The sequence below is a fragment of the Cavia porcellus genome, unplaced genomic scaffold (assembly GCF_034190915.1).
Source record: "Cavia porcellus strain 051 isolate PalLab524CR breed Dunkin Hartley unplaced genomic scaffold, mCavPor4.1 scaffold_20, whole genome shotgun sequence".
Lineage (NCBI taxonomy): Eukaryota > Metazoa > Chordata > Mammalia > Rodentia > Caviidae > Cavia > Cavia porcellus.
In genome coordinates this window covers 50,446,502-50,470,524 of record NW_026947503.1, presented here as the reverse complement: position 1 = coordinate 50,470,524, position 24,023 = coordinate 50,446,502, and the positions used below count along the sequence as shown (strand labels likewise).

The 24,023-nt window shown below is 37.8% G+C and overlaps 1 long non-coding RNA gene across 1 annotated transcript; it reads right to left on the bottom strand.

The window, feature by feature from the left end:
- Positions 1–3,613: 3,613 nt before the first annotated feature.
- On the bottom strand, positions 3,614–5,008 carry LOC134471876 (uncharacterized). Its single transcript, XR_010041582.1, has 3 exons — positions 4,877–5,008; positions 4,271–4,609; positions 3,614–3,882 (listed from the first exon to the last, which is right to left on the bottom strand). It is a non-coding gene; the product is annotated as an uncharacterized LOC134471876 (long non-coding RNA).
- Between the last annotated feature and the right edge of the window lie 19,015 nt (positions 5,009–24,023).

The window sequence follows — 24,023 nt, the reverse complement described above, 5'->3', positions numbered from 1 at the left end:
TCTTTTAATCAGCTCACCAATGAGTAGACTGGGTCCCTGATTGGCCTTTCTGAGAAAACTCCTTCTCTCCACTGATGTTAACGTCTGGAAGCTTATTTCTTGCCTCTTACACCATGGCAACTCTTAGGTATACCTTGGCGAGCATATATTCTTTGAGAATTGTTTCATGTCGCATGAGTTTTCTTTCACAGGGTACCATATTTTTTGGCTTATAATCAATTTCATGTCTATTTTTTAATTTTACTCTTAAGCACATTTGTTTCATAATTTCTACACCTTCTCATCCATCTCACATTATCTTTCTAGAAATTTCTAACTCCATCGCTTGGAGGGACAGGCTTAGTGGGAAATATTTCTTGCAAATGATCAAATACAGTACTGCAGTCAAGTTTTCAGCAGATGCACGTAGATAAACATCTTTCCAATCTACTGTCTTACTCTTTTGTGTATCGCTCGATCTTTTCCTTTTTTTTTCTATTTTTATTTTTTTAGTACATGTTTGCAGTACATAATGACCATATTCCTCATAGGGATTTAGGATAAGTACATAACACATCTCAATTCTTTTTTTTTTTTTTTTTTCTCTTCAAGCCCTCTTCTCCTTTATTCTCCCTCCGTGGCTTGATTCCTTTCTTGCTTGAGAAGGATTTCTCTGTTTCCCATCATTTATCTTTTATTTTTTTCTTTATTTATATTTACATTTCTCATATAAGAGAAACCATTCAATGTTTAAGCCTGTACATCTGACTCATTTCACTGAATATTATGGTCTCAAGTTTTCCCATTTTATGACAAATAACTCAAACTCATCATTCTTTATGGCAAAGTAGCACTCCATTATGTAGAAGTATCACATTTTCTTTAATCATTCATCTGTTGATGGACATATAGGTTCTTTCAAGATTTAGCTATTATGAATTATGCTGGTACAGTGATATATATATATCACTATAATATGATGTCCTTAACTTTTTTAGGAAGATACCTAGAAGGAGAATGCCATAGTTACTTTTCTCTCATTGCTGGGACAAAATACCAGATACCCAAAATTAAGGAAGGGAAGGTTTATTTAGCTCACAGTTTATGGAGGTCTCAGTCCATAATCAGCTGGTTCCAAGGCAGGGTGGCACGGCACAGGGGCAACTCTTCAAGGTGGGGACCAGCAAAAGCAGCAAGAGCAAAAGTGGGGGAAGAATAAACCTCTTCTCCTCCCCTATATTGTAAGCAGGCCACCCCCATCCTCCAAGCGCAGGTATAGCACACACACTACCTCTGTGCCCTCTTCTTTCACAGGCTGAGGATGTTTACAAAGTAAGGAACCTGGCTCCCTTCTGAGTCTCTTTGTTAAATTTTTAAGCTTCTCAGGTTGACACAATGTATTAACCATCACAGGGAATAACTGAATAGAATAGAATTTCTAATTTCAGTTTTTTGAGGAATCTGATTTCCACAGTGGTGGTACTAGTTTATATTCCCCCAAAAATGTATATTTCTTTTTTTCCTGAAGCCTCTCCAGGATTGTTGTTACTATTTGATTTCTCAATGATAGTCATTTTTTCTGGAGTACAATGGGATCTCAGTGTTGTCCTAATTTGCATTTCACTAGTGATCAAAGATGGTGAACATTTCTTCATGTATTTGTTGGCCACTGGTACTTTTGCTAAGAAGTGTCTGTTTATTTCAGTTCATGTTTTGACTGAATCTTTTCTTCTTAGGGAGACTTTGTTTTGTTCTTTATGTATTCTGGATACTATTCCTCTGAGAAATAACTGGCAAAACTTTTTCTCATTCTGTAGATTGTCTCTTCACTCTGTTGTTTTGCTGTGCTGAAGGGTCTTAATCTAGTATAATCCCATTTACTGTTTCTTGATGTTACTTCTTGGAGCAATTGGGAATTCTGTTTGGAGAGTCTTAATCTGTGCCTATGGCTTCAAGAGTTTCACATATTTCGTCTTCGACCTATTTTATCTTGTTAACTCTTGTAGACTGCAGTTTTCTCATTAGTATACAAGTTATTTCAAGGAACATATATCTCAGCATATAAGAAGACAACAGTGACAGTATATTTACCATGAGCAATTACAGTCATACTGCAGGCAAATCATATTGCATTGAAACTAGCACATGTCAAACATCGACTAGAGGTCTACGGTAAGTGGCCAGTTTCATATTAACTCAGCTGTGTTTCAACATTTTCTTTGCTTTGTTCACAATGAGGGATATCTATTGGTCTGTTTTGCCAGTCAACACACGTGAGAATTTATGATCACTTTTCTTTTTAAGAATTTCCTGGAACAGTGCAAACCGATACCATGATGTCCCCATGGATCACAGAGAAAAGCAAAACTAGAACACATATTAAAAAATAAAAACAGTGCTTAGCAGTAGGAGGCCCTGGGTTCAGTTCTCAGTGCTAGACAACAAGATTAACAATAATGAAGAAATATGAAAAAAATAATCTAATCCAGGTTTCCTTACCAAAGTCTTCAACTTGTTTGTGAAACAAAACCATCTCCAAAGGTCAATTCATTTGCCTAACATTGTGAAACACTGTACTGTACTAGTACATCATTAAAATACTCTTGCAGCGTAGACCAGGATGAATAATAATGCATCAATTAAAATATTTTATATTTTTTAATCATTGAGGAATTATCACCAGCTCCGTTTTACTTTTAATTTTTTTTTTTGTCTTACATTTTTGGTTGCACAATGACCCCATGCTGTAACTTCTAAATATGACTCATAGGCATAAGTGCACAGAACAAAACAGCAGAATTACCATCCACGCACCCTCTTGCTTTCACCAAAGGGATTAACAATGCTTTGTTTAAACAAGTTTCCTTTTCCGTGGTGAAAGACTGTCTTTTCAGCTTAATGAGTCAGCCCTGCCAGAATGAGGGAGTAAATACATGTGGATAATGCAGGCTTTGTCTTATTTCTTTGAGAACAGAAAAGACAACCTATGCTGGTTAGTTAACTACATTTTTGATTAGGTGAGGCATTTAGTGGTCAAATGAATACAAATTTCTTCAAATTACATTTGCTGGTCTATATCCTAGTTCCGTATACAGTCTTATTCCGGTGAATCCTATCTAACAAAATGTTAAGTCTGGAGAGATACACAGACCTATAGTAATTAGGACATGTCAGTTTGTAAGTAAGTTGTATAAAAATTAAGTAGCACCTTTTTAAAATAATTGAACCTGTTATTTTTGAAAGAGATTTGATTTTTAAAAGTTTTACTTATATTTGATTTAATAATTTTTTCTATCAGAATCTTTAAAACAATTGGCAAAAAGATTAATAAAGACATAAAAGGCATCTGAGTTGTTAAATAGTTGTCATAAAATCACCAACCTTGAAGCTTGTTATAATTTATGTTTTAAGCTTCCTTTTTTATTCTTTCTTGGAAATTGTTTACTTTTGTTTTGCACTCTTAAAAAGTTTTTTCAATTCACTTTTTAATCCAATGATGATTGGAAATAGCCAAACGGGACTGGGAATTTGCTACACTGCATATAAATCAAACAATGATTATTCATAATATTGACCTTGAGTCATTAACAAATGGAGAAATGACATTCAGAAGAAAAAGTTCAATGTACCCTTTGTTTTATTTTGTTTTGTTTTGAGATTTTGTACAATATTTTAAATTATAATTTCTGATTTCTGTCTGAAAACCGAGCCCAGCTGAAACCTGTTCCTTTCATACACTTTATCCTTGTAGATTAAATAATTATCTGTTGCAAAACCAGGTGTGGTGGCTCATTTCTATAATCTCAGCACTCAGCAGATGGAAGCAGGAGCATCGCTGTAATTTTGAGGCCAGCCTGAGTTACAAAGCACGTTCAAGGCCAGCCTCAACTGCATAGTTAAACCCTGTTTCAAATGGAGAAAAAACAAAAACAAAATAAAAGAATAATTATCTGTTAAAATATACAAATACAAAAGAACTATCCCATTACATTCATACAGTAAGTTTTAAAAAAACTGTAATCTAGAATACCATTCTATGGACCTAAGATTGTATCATTAAAATTTCATGTTAAATAGAAATATGCAATTAGTGGAATGTTACCAGTGGGTGTTAGGATTGATCACCAGCACCAATCACGGTCATTCTGCTTCATTATTTGTTTCCACAAGGTGCTCTTAGCCAATGTCCTTCTGAAAATGTGATAGATCTGAAAATTGTCTGCCCCCACCCCACCATAAACCCTTTAATCAAATTATAAGAGCAAGGAAAAGAGTAAAAAGAAAAGCCCACCCAGTTTAGGTCAGTGGTGATCATACTTCTGCGCACATCGGGCTCATCTGGAGTTCATCACACACAGAGTACTGAGCCACATTCTGAGTTTCTGGTTCCCAACCTGGGAATGTTGTGCCTAAACAGAGAAGCCTGCATCAGCGGGGCACCAGCAGGCTGAAGAGCAGAGGCCTTCTGAGCCAGGGTGCAGAGCTCCAGGATCACACACACCCAAGGGGACACAGGGGACACATGAGGACAGCAAACAGTCTTCTCCAGTTAGCATCTGTGTAGACTGCTCAGTGCCCAGGCTAGATAGTTGTGCGGTTCAAATAGAAAGCCCTTGAAATTTGAATCATCCTAGAAATAATAAAAATTTACTGTTAGAGGGAATCTTCTGCCAGGATCAGGTAGAATTTATAGCAGAGGGGTTAATAAAAATTCAACATAAGTGATAGTCTCTTTGCAACACAACTGGAAGCCACCTCAAATAAATATAGGCTCTTCAGTGAAAATAATATTTTTGCTATAGGTTGAGTCCTCCGGGTCCATCTCCCAACCAAATGGCTATCCCAGAGGCCTTCCTGTAAAGATGGCCCATTCTGTTCTCACAGAGAGAGGTCACACCTGGAACTCTAAACAGGAGGAGTTGTCTCCATGGAAATCTATGTGTCCAGTCCTGCTGAAAACACTCAGTTCCACCCAGGGATACCAGGGCTCTTTGATGATCTTCCTTCACTCCATGCAACACCTAGGAGAGCAAATGACCACAGGGAGAAGGAGACGGGTTCCAAAGTGATAAAGTTTTGAACTGGAATGACTTGGAAACTGTGGACTTTGAGCAGTGTTACTGGAAATTGGCTAAGGTTTTCTTCTGCTCTCAGATGAGTCAGGAGTTGAGGCAGCAATTTACTAGAAAATACCGCCACACTTCAGTGCACCTGACTCTGCCCTAGGTGTGGCTTAGTCCGGATATAGCAGGACAGTTGCATGCTGAGCAGATTTTGACAGCATTTTCCAAGATGGACAGGATTAAGAAGTATTCTATAACATAGCAGGGGAATCAGGAAGACTGGGAATTAAGTAACTGGAATAAAAAAGGGTTTCACCTAAAGGAAACATTAAATAAATCTTGGTAAAGAGAAGAAAAAAAAAGAAGGATCAAAGTGATTTGATGTGTTATCCATGCATAGATGTTTCATCCATGCACTGTCTTTGAGAATGGCATGTCTGCCTGGCATCACGCTACTCAAATGTGCGTAGTGGTGTACTGGGGCCAGAGGAGGTGCACAAGATAAGCACAGCTTTTTCTTCTAAGTGTACCTGACTTGCACTGGCACAGAGGATTTTGAGGTCATGTCCACAGAAAGATAAAAACATAAGAATGATACCATAGCAAGTTAACAAGCACGATAGGGAATGTCTTTGTGAGTCTTTGGCACAAAAGAAGAGTTGAGACCATAAACTGGAGCGATCGTTCCAGGAGTAAAAGAAAAGGTAAGTTAGGAGGCAGGGGGTGACCTGATGGCACCGACCATCAACGTGACCACTCTCAGCTGACTCAGTTTGCAGTCTCTGTCCGATCCCATTTGGAATTTAGAAGAAGATACATTGCTTCTGGACAAAGCGATATAGTGTGATTTGTAAATATAAACTTATTACAGATAGATAACGTGGATTAAAACTAATGTTTTCTTTGTTTTTCAGTCTCTTCATCTTATTATGCAAAACTGAATATTCCAGTCACTTAAAATGTTTTAAATGAAGCTTTGGATCAAAGCTTAGCCATTAAATCATCTAAGTAATACATGCAGAGATCTGTTTTTCTTAAGTTGTAAAGACCAATTTTGATTAATGAAACTTGTAAAGATTTTATGTAATGATGGCTTCTACCTACTCCATGAATGTAATATCTTAGAATGGCAAATATTTGTGTCTTTTTCAAGGATTACTAGAAATCAACTAACAAAATCAAACATTTAAGAAAAAGAAGGTGTGTTTCCCAGGCTACAAGCATCTCATTGCTTATTTAAAAAAAAAAACACACAAACTTTTAAAAAGTAGATGTGAAAATATCATTTGGATGTGGGGAATATCTTGAATTCATATTTTGAAAGTAACTCCAGGATTTTAACTGCACTAATATAATGGTAGCACATATCATCTTTTGCTATCAGGCAAGATTGGTCCCAAGTCCAGAGGTGGAAAATGAGATGGGGAAAGTAAATGTAACCTTAAATAAAGAGCACCATCCGATTCATAGAAATATTTTCAAAAGGATTTTTGTCATTTCCTCAATCTTTATCAAGTTTCTGTTGGTTCAACTTGCCCAAAATGAAACTTTCTGCCCAAATATACTTCAAAAAACATTCTAAAAATGAGTGGTTAACTAATGATGTTAAAAATTGTACCAAATGAAATAGAATGATCTAACTTTGAAAAAATGAATGATTATCAAGGAGAACAGAAATGCTTTCAATAGAAATTAGTTGCCATAGCAGTGCAACTAAGACAGCCAGGAAAAGGAAGAGGGGGCCAGGGATTTAGCTCAGTAGCACAAGCACCTGCCTGGCAAACATGAGGTCATGAGTTCAATCCCAGGCACAAAAAAAAGGGAAGAATACGAATGGGTACTAAAATCTCTGCTTCATCGGAAAACTGTTTCTGGTGAAATGAACCATGATCAATGGAAAAATGGAAGTGAAATATATCAGGACTGATAAAAAATATGCGTGTAAGTAAAAACTTATCATAGTAAAAGGCACATTGCATTAATTCCCCAAAAATGCTCCCACTCACTTCACACAGACTTATCCCCTTGCTCCTGACACTTTCTGAAGCACTTCTGGAAATCTTGTATCATGAGTGTCTGCACAAGGTGGATCAAAAATACACTGAGCAATGCTATCAAACGCAGTCGAACAAAAAGGCAGGCTCATAAAAACATTACCATGTGTCCTTAACCACTTTATTCACCAGATCTGGCAGCATGTGACTTCTTGCTCTTCCTCAAGTTCAAAATGACCATGAAAGGTAAATATTCTGAATCAATTTGAGACACGGAGGCAGCCATGACAGTGCATCTAAGACAGTCATGGAAAGGACTTCCAGAACTTCTCAGAAAGTGGTAAGAACCAAGTGGTAAGTGTGTTCGAAGCAAGAAGTATTCTGAAAAAAAGTAATGGAAATGTGTCTTTTACTGTAATAAAGATTTTAATTTCAATACATGCACTGGTTCATGGAAACTACATCGTTGGGTGGAGCAGTGTTGCTTGTGAACAGACTTACTAAGTAGACTCAACTTATTTACACTCTAAATTGATCAAATCATGAAAAAGTTTAGACTACAGGAAAAAAACAGTAAAATTTGCTGATTTTCAAAATCTTTCTCCACTACTTAATGTGCTGTAAGAAATGAGGCATTTATAAGTATTCTTCATTAATTCCTGCATCACAGGCTGTTGATATTGAACACTCAAGTACTTACGTCCATTAAAATTCTGAGACTATCTTGAAAATATGTACTGTTGGCAGTGTTATTAAGATAAGAAAAACAGCCCTTCCCTGAAATAAGGCTGGTGGCTTGTTCCATTTGTTGTAATTACACCAGAGAATCTCATCATCAGTAACTGTGTCTTTTTCAATGTCTGCTGCAGTTCAGTAATCCTCATTATTCGTGTAATCAAATGAGCAGACTTTCCTTTCTTTCATATTCTTTTGTATCCTCAAATAATTTTGTAGTTTTCAACACTTCAACTATTTTTGGTGAGGAAATTTTGATCAAGAAAGTTAATAAAGCAGGTCTGGGAATATAGCTCAACTGTGCAGTAAATTCCTGGCAAGTACAAGGTCCCCAGCTTGACTCCTGACACTGACAGAGAGAGAGAGAGAGAGTTAAAGAGATGACAATATGTAGATTATTTTTTTCTGAGAAGAATATTCCATGGTAAATTAATAATAGAAATAAGTTTGATATTTAATTTACCTTAGTGTGTAATAAAAATTAAAAAGTGGTAATAATTGATAATGGTCTAATTTAGAAGAATTGTGTTATTTTTAATGAATATAAAATACCCACAGTGGTATGATTTCAGCAAAACACCAGGCTTGAGGATTGTTTCTGGTATTCAAACACACACATGCACACCCATCACTCCCACGTTTTTGAAACTTTGGGTTTACCTTCTCCCACTATTTTCACAGTGTGATGAGAGAATGTAGGGTAATTTAATACTGGCACAAAAAAAGCTTTATTTGGGAGGTAAACTACCATGGGGTTGTGATACAGTGTCATCTGCTAATGGCTTGGATTTGCAATCAGGTAGTATAAATAGTGTGTTGGCATATACGGCCGAAAGATCATCATTGCTTGAGTGCCTAAGCAGTGAAACACATATGAATAACATATATACCAATTAAGGATAGACCACAAAAATAAATAAAACACTGAATTCCAAAGCAGCAACGCACTTAAGGCAACATATTGGCATCAGATGACAAACTTATTTTATGGAAACGCATTTTAACAATTGCTCAGAATCTATAAATACTACATTTGAATGGGATAGGCGGATGGAGCATCATGTCTTCAGGAATTGAGAAGGTTGCCTACGGATTTGACTGGAGATTACGAAACCTTCAGCAGAGTGTGGAGATGTTCCCAGGGCTCTCTCTTCTTGTTGGCCTTTTCATACGAGGACTGTTTGTAGAGAGGGATCAGGCCAGGCCTTTCTGGCATATTCTAGAAGAAGAATATATAAGTAAATATATATAAGGGAAATTTTTGGTTTTCCTATGTATTCAAGAACCATATTTATTTTTCTAATAGTACTCTATATTACATTGAATTGGAACCTCACTCGGTACTAATTCTCTGAAGTATAATTTTCCCTACATTAGAATTTCCCAATCATTAGCCACCTAGCGTGAGGTAAGTACATTAAATGCTGACTGCCCGGACAAAATTGTCCTGATTCCTTTTGGCTCCTGAAGAATCATGAGCAAGCAAGCAAATTACCAGCCACTGATCGTGCAAGAAGGTTAAAAAGTTGGAGATTGATTTCAATTTGATCAGTTTCCTAATTACTTCCAAACTCATTTCTTCATTTTGCCTTCAAATTTGTGAAAGGCATTTATATGCATTTCAGGTTAATTCTGAATTTTAACAGGAGTAAGGATACAGAAAAACACTTACCTAGAAACATTAATTACAATATGAAATAATGAACAGTTGGAACCTCAAAAGCCGTTTCCAAAAGAAAGGAAAATCTTAATATTTTACAAGTTTACTGCATACTAAGCCCTTGCACTAAGCATGTTATGGGGATTATTTTCTCTAATCTTCACAACCATCTTATGAATTTGATAAAATTACTACTCCACACTATAGACAAGGTGCCCAAAGTTGGGCTACATTAAGTAGATAACTTACTTGCAGTCCGGTAACCTAGAAGTGATGGGACCTTATCTGAATTTAGGCAGATTTTCCCCCCAACTGATGGTTTGTTTGTAGGTTTTGTTTTTGCAGTACTGGGAGCTAAACCCAGGACATTCACACCGCACTATATTTCTGGTTCTTTTTATTTTTCTTTTAAAAATTTTTATTGTGAGACAGGATCTTACTAAGTTGCTATATTGACCAGGCTGGGCTCAAATTTGCAATCTTCCTGCCTCAGCCTTCCAGAGTCTAGGATTGCGAGGGTATGCCATCTCCAGGTATTCTTAACCATTAATAGCTACCTAGAAGTGCCTCCATTCCTAGGTCACGTGTACCTTTAGAGTCACTGGTGAAAGGTAGAGACTAAGAGCAGAAGGTACATTTCTTTCATTAGCATATGGTAATTTGCTCTTCAGAAAGAAAGCAGTGCTGATTAAGGGGAGCCAGGTACAACTGCTTCTTCATAAGCACAGTGTGGAGAAGGATCTGGTATTCTATGACACCCCATGAGTGAGTAGGGTAGCTCTGAATATGTCCAAATCTTGGGTTACTGGTACGAAAGAGGTGGGCTATGCTTGCTGGTCCTCAGCCCTATGTAAAGAAAATAAGGATGCATTCAGAATCGCTTTCCCATTTAAAGGTATGCTGCACAATTTCACATTACTAAAAGCATGGCCAACTTAGAAGAAAATGCCCTTACCATTCTTCCTTTCCTTCAGTGTTTTCTTTCTTCCGCACCAGATACACCTTCTAATCCCCAAGCAAATACAAATACGGTTGTTTGCACACCTGATCCCAGATCAGTGGTATGTTAAGAAGAGTGATGAAGTCCTTGTTGGACTTCTACTTCTCGCTCTGTATCTTATTGTAGGTTTTATAACTGAGTTTGATAGAATAAATTTTCATCAAATATGGGTTATCGATAGAAACACACAGAATATTTACATACTAACTCCCACTTAAGACCTGTGTCACTAAAAAAAAATAAATAATCATAGATGTAGTTGGCAATTTATTCAATACATCATTTGCTGGAGACCAATACTGTAAAAATGTGGGCTGTGCAGACTCAAAGGAAGTATCAAATTCCACCATACCAGAACAAGGCTAAGCCAAGAGTCTTTACATCATGTCAAGTTACTAATTTATTTGTAAATTTTGTTATTACTACTATTCAAAATGAAGACAAGATCTCACTAAGTTGCCTAATTGCCCTGGCTGTGCTCAAACTTGTCTTCCTGCCTCAGCTTCACAGAATGCTGAGATTACAGGCCTGTGTCACTGCATTCAGGGAGTCTATAGTTTTTAAAACTGCATCTCTATTAAAACTTGGGAAAGATACATGGAAACACAGAATCTTTACCTAACAGAAGTTACCAGAAAACTAACTGAAAAGGATGTTTGCAAAAGTATTTCTGATTTCTTTTTTATCTCTTTTACTTGTCTGAGCAGATTTTGTTTAAGAAAGAATAATAAGTAAGGAATCAAGTGTGCTTTATCTTTCTCCATTTTTAAAAGAAAGATGGTTTTGGTTGTATGCATGTACCTATGTGTGTAGAACTGTAAACTGCATTTACTGAGTAATATTTTACCATGGTTTTCCCACAATTATCTATGGCATGTTTCTAATTTATCTCCAATTATTCAGAGTTTAAAAACTCTGCCTGGAAAGAAAATGTAAATCTGACTTTTAAATCAACGTTCGATGTGCAGTTACAACAAGCTCATCGGCTCATTTTTAAACATGACGTATAAGGATGAAAAGGAAAAGAAGTGCCCTTTACCTTGTCTTCTCACTGCCTCTCCAGGTGTCATTTTTATGTAAAATAAAATCTCCATGCTAATGTGACAGTGTGCCTTTAAAAGTCTCCACCAGGCAGCCAGCAAACCAGCTTAGCAACTTTCTTAGGTGGATTCTCAGATGAATAATTAGCCCAGAGCAATGAAACTATCCAGCGACTCCACCTCTGAAAATCTTTGATCTGTCTGAGACTGCAGGATTCAAAAGAGAGGTGTTTGTTTCATACTGGATCAGAACATTGATGGAGAAAAATGAAATTGTTCCTTTGCTTAGATGCCCCAGACTGGGTCTCTGCAGTTAGGTGATTGGAAGGTGTGGGATCCTCCTTCCCACAAGGCTGCTCCTGTCTCCCCAGCTAGTGAGGAAAGCTTCTTTTCTAGCTTCTCAAACTCCACCTTCTAAAGCTGAAATTACATGACTAATATTTATTTTGATACCATCAACGTTCTGCTGACAACAAGGAATTTTTGTCTTGTACTAACAAGTGTACTGCTCATGTCATTAGATGAATCCAAGCCTTGGTTAAGGAAGGGCCCAGAAAAAAAAATTTAATTCATTATTTGTTCCAACCTCTTTGCACTCCATCCTCACCGTGGCCATTAGATCCGTGAGTTATGTGACCAAAGATGATATGATGTAGGAGCCTAGAAGATTCATTCAACAGCTCCTTGAAGAGAGCCAAGGGTTCTGTATCAGTGTGCTCATCATGGTGACTGTAAGAATACCTCAGGTAACAAACATATAGGTAGATGAATTTGGATGGATATTTATGTACTGTGCAATATGCTTGACTCTTTATAAAACATGTGCCAAATTTCTGAGTTATTAATGAATACACCAAAGGATCCATTTTTTTAATATTAAAGGAATAATCATTTAGGGGAATAGTTTCAATGGATAGGATTTATTGTTCCTACTAGATAATAAATTTTTGAAGCAAGAAGAGTGTTACTGCATCTTTATTCACAACACCTAATGAAATGCCTTGCATATTGGCAGCCAATTAGTATTTCCTGGATGGGTGTTATTTGAGTAGGTGATAACTTGAAATTAACAGTCCCCAGCACTACAGTAGCAGGGGGTTTCTATACTGATTCATTCATTGTAGATTTGGAAATTATTAAATCACTTAATATAGTGGGTTTGTATGCTTTTATGTATAAAAAATAATTGGGTAAACGTGTTCCTTGAAATTGTTTTTATTAAATAAATTTTAGTGCAAATTGAAAGAATATTTATGGGGTGAATGCTATGGGTAAGCATTGGAATTAAAGTAAAACCAAAAAGATGATTTCAGATAGTAATGAGTGCTATGCAAACAATACAACCGGGGAAAGGCTAAAGACTTAACTTCCTAAGATATCTGTCTTTGGTTTAAACTTCTTTTTCTCTAAATAGAAATGAATAGAGTTTCCTGAAAGGAGACCTTGGTTATTGAAAGGATTTGCCCTAGACCCTGCAGCAGTGGTGAGAGGAGGCAGAACCAAGGGGCTCTATCTTGAGGTCATCTTCCCCGCCCCGAGGCACTTTTCCTTGGTGTGAAATGAATTCCAATGGGCTACTAAATGAATTCCAATTGTGCATCACTAATGCCCCTTAGGCACCACCCCAAACCGAAGCTATATGTATGCCCCCCACACCTTGTGTCCCGCAGACAGAAAAGCCAGAACTCAGTGGTGGTGGTGGTGGGGGGGGGGAATTCTCCATGTTCTTAAAATAAAGGCCACTTTTATTTCATATTTCTATTTTTCTAGCCATGCCAAAAATTCTATCAGTTATCAGAATTCACTATGGAGTATCTTACAAGTGCAAATTTTAAATATCTCGCAGCAGACCGCAGCAAACACTGGGATATAGAATGCAAGCTCCAAAAGTTTCAGTGTCTCCAGAGCAGTTCCTGCACATGGTAGTACCTGTTGGGGACCATGGACAACTATTTATATATGGGCAATTTATATTTTAGTTATCTCTAAGTGTGAAACTCTGTACACAATTTATTTTGAAAACCACTCCACGTTTTCCAGATTTTGCATCCTATCAACTGACTCGATTTATACAAAACTCCTAATGACACTCATTTGAATTAACTGGCTGAGCTCAAGGCGTTCATATCTGTTGATTTAGGTAATTAAACTTCCCCAGGAATTTGGTGAGTTGGAAATTAGTCTCGGTCTGTGATCTCAGATGGGTGTGGATACCACCGACTGGTCACTGTGATTGCCCAGCCAAGACGTAAGGTAAGGCTTCCTACTTAAGCTTGACACGTGGAGTGTGGTCACGAGTGAACAGCAGATGGGGTCATTTGTTATCTTTATCACTGTCCTCCAGTCCAAACAGGGCAGGGAGCAGCAAAATCCATAAAGCAGAGCCAGTTTTCCCAGCTATGTGGTAGAAGCAGTTGCGATAACACTGCCCCCATCTACAGCAGTGATTTTGGCATGTGCCTTGGGCTTATTCTCTCTCTCCACTGAAGAAACCAGAAATACAAGATGGGTGTCTTCAGTAAACAGGAAAGCCCTCAGTGGAGAATGCTTCTAAACCAAATAGAGAACGCACTGTCAATTGAAACAGATCCTCATAAAATCAGCACTCTATATTGGCTATTTATCACAAAAGCCCTTTTCCTTCTATTACCTCCATTCTCTCTTGGCCTTTGAGAAAGGAGACATACTTAAGAGACCCTGGAAAATAAAGTTGCAAAACAAAGAAACCCCATCTCTATGTGCATAAAAATGTAGCCTGCAAATCCGGGTTTGAGATCTGTCACTGACCAGGCCTTGACGTAGCTACACCTCTGTGACATGAGGCTCATAGCCAACTAGGAGCTTTGTGAGGATCCAACAAGAAATAATTTGAATAGGAAAATTCTCCCTAAGAGTCAAAGGTCTGCACAGTTAGAAGACTAACCAGCAGTCCTTGGTCTTGCGTTGCAGGTTGGGCTTGGGCACATGGTAGTCTGAGTGCAGGCCAGCCTAATAATAGCTTAATTGGAAGTCAGCAACCTGCTCTGAGATATGTGTTTTAGAGTGGAACTGGAAATGGGGTGACCAGACTAAATGCCCCCAAAGGGCCAGCCCACAAAAGAGAGACAGGAATGTCCTGAGTCTTATACTCTTGCACTAGCTTTTTGGCCAGTCTGTGGCTAACAACAACATCTATCTGGACTGGAGGAAATTGTAGGAATTAAGAACTGGGACTGGCACAAAGCTGCAAAGGCTGAGACCAATGCCCTAGGCAATTTGCTCGACAGTGCTAGAATCTGCAGAGGCCAAAGATGAAATAGTAACACAGAGAAAAACACCAATCAGAAAACAGAGCATTTGGAATAATAATCTGTCTCAGTAGAGTCCTCAAGAGTGAGTTGGATCTCCCACACAAATCTTTCATTTCTTAATGACATAACTTCTTTAAGGTACACCTTTTAAGTTTCTAACTGGAGAAGGAACTGCTGAATCTCAGGTTGCTCCATACTGGATCACACAATGGCAACCTTCATGGCCAACGGGGAGCACATTCCCTTCTAATCCACTTTTCCTGATGAGGCACAGCACTTTTTTCAGCCTCTGCACTGTGCATATCATGTTTCCAGAGAAAACACAAAGGAAATACTTGCAGTGAAATGAAGTGTGGGCTAATCAAGAAGGCTTGATGAATATCAAAATAAGAGCTCTTACCTGACATGGATTTTAAAAAAAGAAATCCATGTCAATAAAGTAAAAAATTGGCTTGAATGTTTTATCTTTATTGATAAAAATTCCTAAAATGTCAACAGTAACCACTTGAAAAATATTATCTTATTTTACACCTAATGGAAAAAATATATGTATGCCACGATAGAAATTTTCAAAAGATGTAAATTTGACCACTTCACGTTCAAACACGAGGAGAAGCTTCCTATATATTCCTTGATATAGAAAAGCTCTCCATGCCAATCGAAAACTGTCTCTTTCTTAGCAATCTGACAAAAGAATGGGGCAAAAGAATTTCAACTATTGTTAAAAGGAAACCTTAGCCAACCTAGCATAGAGGAATTATGATTTAAAAGATGTAAATGAAATATATGCACTTTCCTGAGATGGAGTCTTGCTGTGTGCCTCAGGCTGGCCTCTAAGTCCCAGTGACTTTTCTGCCTCTGTTTCCCCAGTGCTGTGATTATAGGCATGGACCACTATACCCCATGCCAAGCAATAGCTTGGCTTTTATAGAAGACTTATAGGACAGCAATCACAATGTATCATTTTGGCAAACCTACTAAAATGGTAGAAGACATGGGCTGGGGATATAGCTCAGTGGCACAGCACCTGTCTGGCAAGCACAAGTCTGATTGTCAGTTAAAAAAAGCCAAAACGGTGAGATTGGAAGCCTTCAATCACACTGAGGGAACAGTAAACAACAATCTCAAAGAAGTCGCTTTAAATCACCCTTGAATGTTTTCATTTAACGTGGTGGTGGGGGGCTGACTTCTTTGGTTGTGGGAAACCTTTACCTTACATTTTTTTTATTCAAATAGCTTGTTTTTATGGCCACTTATTTTTGTTGTTGTTGTTGTTGTTTTGGTCTCCGTGGCTTAAATGCCATGTTTTATTTTCAATTATTTTTATGTCCATTTTTTAAAAATTCCCATTATTCACTCCTTCTGTCTTGAAACTTTATCCATGTGTCAGTACCTATTTCTTAATACTTCTACCCTGAGTTTGTTTGTTACGTTAAAAAAAATATCCTAACATTAATATATTCTATTCCTCTCATGCTTGGAATTCAAAACTTTTATTCCAAAATGAAACCTGACACTGGTGTTAATACAGGGAACATCTCACTACTGAACTCCAAGTGCCTTCTTTCTGCTCTGTGGAATGTCTCAGAAACCAGTCCTCCGGTGGTGTTCACGGAATGTCCTAGAGCAAGGCAGTGCTGTTGACTTGCGAGCCACAGAGTCTCTGTAGGCTGTGATCCTGGGGCACTAGGTTTAGGGCCAAGAGAAACAGAGTTCAGAGGCTGAAGTGAGCAGATGGGAAGCTGGAAGTTCCCTTAGAAATAAGTCAGGCTGTGACAGAGAAAACAGAAAGCAGAAATAAAATAACCACTGCAAAGAAAAGATGGCTCAGATAAGACAGGAAGACACAGCTATGGTGTGTTCGTTGGCTGTGAATGTTAGCCTCTCCTTCCAGAGAACAGGAAGTACCGGGCCCTGGCCACAGTAGCCAGAGGCAAAACCAGCAAAAAGAATTAGGAAAAGTGCTTATTATGCTGGGAGCTTAGCTGAGAACTTTTTTATCCAAGGCTCACACAGGTAGAAAAGGAAGCTGTAAGACTGCTCCCAGGAATGAGCTCTTTGTTCTCCAGGAAAAAGATCAAGGTGTGATATGTATGTGTATTAATTCCCCCAAAGAATGTGGTTATTAAGCATACACTAGTTTAAAAAGGGGTAAAAGTCTTATGTAAAAGAAACAGGCTCTCAAGCCTAAATGCCACAGAAACCGTAAATCCTTGCAGTCGTAATGACGTGTGAGAGTTGCAGCTCATTAAGGTTGGAAACATTTCGTAGTAGAACTACTACTTGACCCTTAATGACTGAAGGAGTAGTGAGATATGAGAACTAAGTTATTTGGAAATATTTTATAAAACTCATTCCCCCAGAAAAGTCAAGAACTCTAGAGCAGAGAAAGGCTTTGTAACAGCACTGACAACATACTCCTTCATTCTTCTGTTCAGAGACAGATGGCTCTCCTCTAAATTAATCATTAATTTGGCCACCTTGAAGATGAGTCAGTTACAAAGCACAGCTTGATTTTTTTCTTGCTCACATAAAAATTCTAAGAAATAAGTTTGTGTACCAAAGACTAATCAAGTCCTGAAGGGTCCAGGTAGTGGTAAAACTGGGAACACCAGACGGAGCTGCTAACTACTGCTTAGGTGTGAGAGCCACCACCCTTGTGAAACATTAATGTCCTTTGTCTAGCTTTTAACAGACATCTGTCTACATCGCACACAACGTAAATTGAAATTGGCAGCGTCAGCAGAGAAAGTACAATTTCATGGGTGTGGAGATGAACCAACCCTGTAGGTAAGAAATGACCTTGTATACTAGAGACAGGCTCTTCCTGGGGAGCTCCAAAAAGCCAAACATCTTAAACTTTCATGGTTTCCTGCCTGATAAACAGCAGGTACAACAAACAACGACCTCAGACCTCCTGTAGTGAGAAGCGCATCTAAGTCTAGGAGCATTTGCCGCTGTGGTGCAATAGCGTTGATACTCGTTTCTAAACTATTTCCACTTCTGTTTTATGTTATGTAACCGTGTATTCATTCATATAGTGGTGTGAGGTAAGGCGAACTGTGGAAGTGTCAACTATTTTATTGTTTTCCTGGTTTTTAAGCGGAGATGTTTTATTCATTCTTGCTAGAGAAAATATACATAATTAAAGTGCTAAATAACCTGGTGAATACTTTGATATACTCTAAGCAATATCCAGCAACGTGACCAATGCATTACAAATATACATCTACTGATTAAAACCTCCAAAAATATACAAAGTCCTATAAATGTCTATCATGGCTTTATTTCTCTTTAATCCATGCTACATAATATATAGCACTATAACTAATACTTATCATCATTAAAAATAACAAAGCATCTTTTGCAAAGAATCCCATTTCAGCTTCCTCTTAGACACTGGAATAAGAAATGACAACACAGAAATACACAACCTTTTTAAAGCTTAGCTGGTGGGTCATACGAATGCTCATTCTTCACTCTAAGCGTCAATTTATACATATATTTAGGAGTTTATGTGAACACTTGTTTTCTGTGTAGGAGGATACTATGGCATTAGAAGAAAAATTATGTTTAATAAAAATTGCATATCTGTAACTAAAGACACTTGTTCCAGTCAAAGGACAGTGACTGAAAAGAGATTTATTATAAAGAATCTTCTTGGTTATAGAGGTGAGCAAGTCCCAAGATCTCCAGATTTGTCAGTGAACTAGAAAGCCAATGAGCCAATGGTGTAATTTCAGGCAAAATACCGAAAGTCGTAAGCCCAGACAGAGCTAATGTTTCAGTCTGAGTGCAAGGCAGGAAAAAAAAACATCTTGATATCCTGACTCAAAATCAGCCAAGCAAAAAAAGTTCCCCTTCTCCAGGGAGAGGCGGCCTTTTGCTTTAATCCAGACCTTCAAGTGATTGGATGAGGCCCACCATCATTAAACAGGGCAACTGCTTTACCCAGTTCACCAGTTAAAATGTTCAGATGCATCCAGAAGCACCTCACAAACGCACCCAGAATGGTTTCTCTGAAATCTGGGCACTGTCTGACCCAGACAAGTTGAAAAATCCAATTAACCACCATGCTATTCTAGTATCAGCACCATCCTCTCTATTAGACATAAGCCCAGGAATGGGTCAAGACACGTCAGTCACACTTTAAAGATCATAATTCATCACTCCAGAGAACCTATTTATGGAGCAAAGATGGTTTCCATTCCCAGTGGTTGTTTTATAGCTGCGCCTCAACGAATTCACCTAGTTATTTGATGCAAGAAAGAATACAAATGGTGGTAGGAATTTGTTGGAGACCAGATAGTGAGGATTGAGGCTTAATTGATCTCCTCTGCCAGCACAAAGGAGAAAGGCAGCAAGCCATGCTCCTTTGGCAGCATGCAGACGTGCTGGCATGGTGCAGGTCCAGGGAGAAGTCCGCACAGCTGAGATTCAGTTGTCCACTCTATACTGTAGATAGCAGTAGGTAGCTGAGTCTCTTGTTTCCTGTGTGTCAAGAATAAAGGCAAGTTTAGCCAAATGCTGAAGGCTCTTCGCCAAAAAGAATCAAGAACCCTTTGGCCCCCCACATTCTAAGCTAATTCTGTGCCTTTTGTCTTTCATCTTTGTTTGTCCCTGGGTTGGGGACAAACTCACTTGCAGGCTGTTCATACAGAAATTTTTGGTTGTACATGTTCTTTAGGCAACATGTATCACCATGATGGTGAGGTTCAGAGTGAGATATGTGCAGTGGGTTCTATAATACAGGGTATCTCGGACAATAAAGGTAAAAATAAACAGGTTTCTTTGGCATGGCAATGAAGCAGAAGCCTGATCTTCCCACAAGAGCACAAGACCAGCAGCAGACAAAGGATACAAGTTACGTAGCAGCCATTTCTTAGGTCCTTCCTGAGGTCGGAATGAAAGCTCGCAGTTGAAATAGGTATGTGTATATACTGGCTCTGGGTATAAGCTCAGGACATTTGAAAAGGATGGAACCTGTGAACGTGTGAAATTTTTCTTAAAAGCTTAAGGGTCAACTAATCAAAAGAACTGTGAATTAGTAGGCAGCTCTACAGTTGACAAAAAACAGCGAAAAGTAATTTCCTTGCTAGCACCAACTAGACAGACGTGTAAGAAGTTTGTCTTGGACTTCTTTTAGTAGCACAGAGCTTCAGTCTCTCCCCCATGAGTCACAGACTTACCTGGAGGCGCAGTACGGTTTCTGTGTGCGGTTGTGAATTGGCAGTCAGGAGCCCGAGGGTCACTATCTTAGAAATGAAGGGCCTGTTTCAGTAAAGAACAACTAACGTCACTGAAGTCCCAAACCTTTGTGTTGCCTTTATTATTCTTTTAAGAGATTTTTTTTTAATGCTATAAAAGAGCTATCAAAATATTACTGTAGAAAAAAAGACATCAGTTTTTAGCAACCATTCATACTGTTCCTTGGATTCTAAATAAAATTCCAAATGCATTCATCACTTGTTTCACTGGAATTTTTAGAAGGTGGTGTCACCGATTTCCCTTACATTGAAAATTTAATACTTTCACGATCAATTTTTCACAATTCCTGATCAATTCCTGAACTGATTTAGAATTGTCCATTCCTCATTCAGCTCAGCTGACTGATACAGAAATACACCATAGATGGTTCACTGCTACATAGAATCTAGTTCTGAAGGCGCTGGGACACAAGTGGAGGAGTGAAAACCAAAACAAAAAACAAGGAACATTTTAAAACTGTATTTTGCTTCTCTTCTTATTGTGTTATGTGGTCTTTTCTTATTCATTAAAGGAAAAAACAGTTTATGGACTACAGGTGAAATAATTCGAATCACATTTCAGAAGACTTTTAAGAGTGTGACCCTAAACGCTGGCTTTACCGTGTGGGAGGCAGGAGTGGAGGAGGGGTGCCCTAGCTCCCCGCGTGCCAATGATTCAGCTAGACAGTGCTGTGACGAGTCAACGAGACTCCTCCGGAAAAAATTCAAAACTGCCAAACAAAAGCCTGCAGGTGAATCTCTGCCCGGTCAGGTCAATTACACTTTTAGAAAAAGATTCCTTGAACTTTAAGATGAATTGAGGAATTACAAAGAGCATAGACAGAAGAAACGAAAAGTTGGGGAAAATAATATCTAATAGAAAGCTCTAAATTGCCATAGTAACTTTTAAATCTTTAAATCCTAGTTGCTTAATACAGAAAAGCAGCCATTAAGGAATGGTGAAAACTGCCTTGAAATATGAAAAACAAAGTACAAATGTCAATTGTATTGCTAGATATAAAATTATGTAAGAAGAGATCTGGGACTCTGAACCCAAGCATGCTAACTCATGGGTTTCCTTTCTCAAAGCACCACAACTAGGTAAGCTTATGGAATTTTTAAACGAATGTATGAGGATCTACTAATTAAATGGGGATTTATGTCAAAAAATTATTTCAGAAAGCTGAAATGATGGCACAGAAATGGTCTAAAATTCTTTCAAAAGTTATTTTAAATATTAATTTTAAACTAATTTTAAAATTAATTTAGAAATTTAAAAGTTACAATAGAGACTCTACAGTTTTTATTCTAAACTGTTTGGCTAAATCTTATAACATAATATGGCTTAAATGAGAGTAACCATTCAGAAACTGGATTACTTTTGGTAACTGCTAAAACAATTATGTTTGCTCAAAGAAGAGACATTTGAGCCAGGTATGTGGTCCATGCGTTTAATCCCAGCACTCAGGAAGGCTGAGGCAGGAGGATCTCAAGTTCAAGCCTCACCGGGGACAATTTAGCAACGTAGTGAGACCCTGTCTCAAAATAAAAAACAAATAAAAAGACTGGGGATTGTAGCTCAATGCAAAGGTGCCAGAGGAGGTGTGCAGGTGTACAACAGTGGATAGTGATTGTTCACTTTTGCAATATGAACATACTGAAGTAATTTACCTGATATATTTGTATATAAACCTAATTAGTCATATTAAGGAGAGGAAGGACAAGTAATGCGCATTTTTCTTCTGAAATATTCAATGCTATAGTATCAATCATACTATAATAATGTTAATCGTATAGTATTATAATTTAATAATGTCATTAAATAATGTTAATAATGCTACGGTATCAACACTATTTTTCAGTTTTTGTTTTTCTTAGTACATGTTCACAGTACATAACGATTGCATTCATCAAGGGGACTTGATACATGCACATAATCCATCTTAATTCTTCTTGCTCAATCTTCCCCTCCCTGATCCCTGCTTCCCTCCATCTCTGGTCCCCTCCCCATTTGCAAAACATCAAGTTCCCTGTTTCCTACCATGTTTTATTTTTTTCTTTAATTTATTTTTATTGTAGGTTTTTCACATCAGAGAAACCATGCAATATTGAAGTTTGTGTGTCTGATTTTATTTCTCTTAACATTATGGTCTAATTTGCACCCATTTTCTATGAATGACCCATATATTTCCTTCTTTATAGTGAAGTACTACTTGTGTGTAAGACCACATTTTCTTCATCCTTTCATCTATTGATAGATGATTTTTAAATGCTCATTCCTGAGAGTCTCAGATATTTTTGCTTAATAAATGCTATTTAGTCATGCCACATTCTTACTTATCAGATAGTTGCATAAAACACATTCATTATTTCTGTCTTTGAAATTTTTTATGGCATCATCTTGAGTTATTAAAAGCAAAAGGGCTGTGACTCTGTGTGTGTGTGTGTGTGTGTGTGTGTGTGTGTGTGTGTGTGTCTGTGTGTTGCTGGAGATCTAACCCAGGACCTTTCCTATGCTAGCTAAGTGCTCTACCACCAAGCTACTCTCCAGTTCCCAGAGTTTGAAGATTATTTGAATTTTAGTTTTGAATTTTATATTGAAAATTTGAGTACACTATAATGTCAAGTGTTATAGGGTACTCAAACCACTAGAAACCACTCTTAGTATCTCTTTTTTCTTTCTTTCTTTCTTTTTTTTTTTTTTTTATCGGTACCGGGGATGGAACTCACGACTGCATGCTTGCAAGGCACACTCTTAGTATCTCAATGAAATCTAAAGTAATAAGAAAGTTGGGTGCCCTAATGATACAGCAGTAGGCAGTGGCTCTATCTCTCAAGGCCAGAGGGGCCATCAGGAAGTAATGTTTCTAGGGCCCAGAAGCTGAGAAGAGTTGGAACCATGATAGGAGACACCTTGTGGAGCTAAGATCATGGATAGAGACTAAGTCTTGTGGGAAACTAAGGAGATGTGGCTTCTCCTAAAGATGCCCTGGTATCCAAAAGATAAAGAAAAATAGCCTCACATCTCCCCTACTTCCATTTTTGGAATATTCCACAAGTACCTCTCCTTGGCCACACTGCCCCACAAGCCAGGATCAAAGAAATGTGACTCTCCATGATGTGAAGGGAAGGAAAGGGCAGGAAAGAGTGCTCTGAGAGAAAGCAGACTACTGAATGTCTTTGAATTGCCCAAACGATGCTTTTTAGGTACCAGATAGTGTGCTTACTGTTATATTAAGATGCTGAAAAATTAAAATAGTTAATTAAAAGAGTTATTAACAAAAATAGTTAATTAAAAGGATAGTTAATAGCAGTATTGTCATTCTGTGCTGAGCTTGTTACCTTAGTAATCAAGCACCAACCACACAGTTATAGATTAACTGACCACGTCATCATGCTATTCTGTATGCGTTTGTTTGCCGCACCCCAGTAACCTGTTTGCTGTGTCAATCTCTGTTCCCCTTGTAAGAGACAAATGATGCTGTGTCAACCATTGTTCCCTTTATGAGAGACAAATGTTTCTGGAATTGGCAGACCAAGGGCTATGAATTGGCTAACCACCCACTGTGAAATGCCTCTGACCTCAAGCAAAGGGGAACAAAGGCCCACCTTGTTTCTGTTTCTCATCACTATGTACTTAATGATCAATGAGCTAATCATAAATGAACTATAAAAATCAGTCAAAACTCTAACTCAGTTGCACAGCTTTGCAAATTCCATCTGCACTGTGTCACTGGGCCAGCTAAAATAAAAGCACTTCTTTTAAAAAACATCATCTTGCCCTGTTTTTCATCTCAGGGGCCTTTTTTGGGGGGAGTTACAACACTTACTAGGTGATGAGATCTGAATTAAGTTATTTTAGAATAGATTTTAAGACACTGTATTTTATTTTAAAACAATTTAATTTTAATTGTTTGTGATTTTTGTTTCTTGCCTTTCTAAAAGACAACTTGACATGGCAAAAGTATTTTCTGTCCTTCCTCTTTATATCAAATCTGACTTCCTTTTCTTTTATT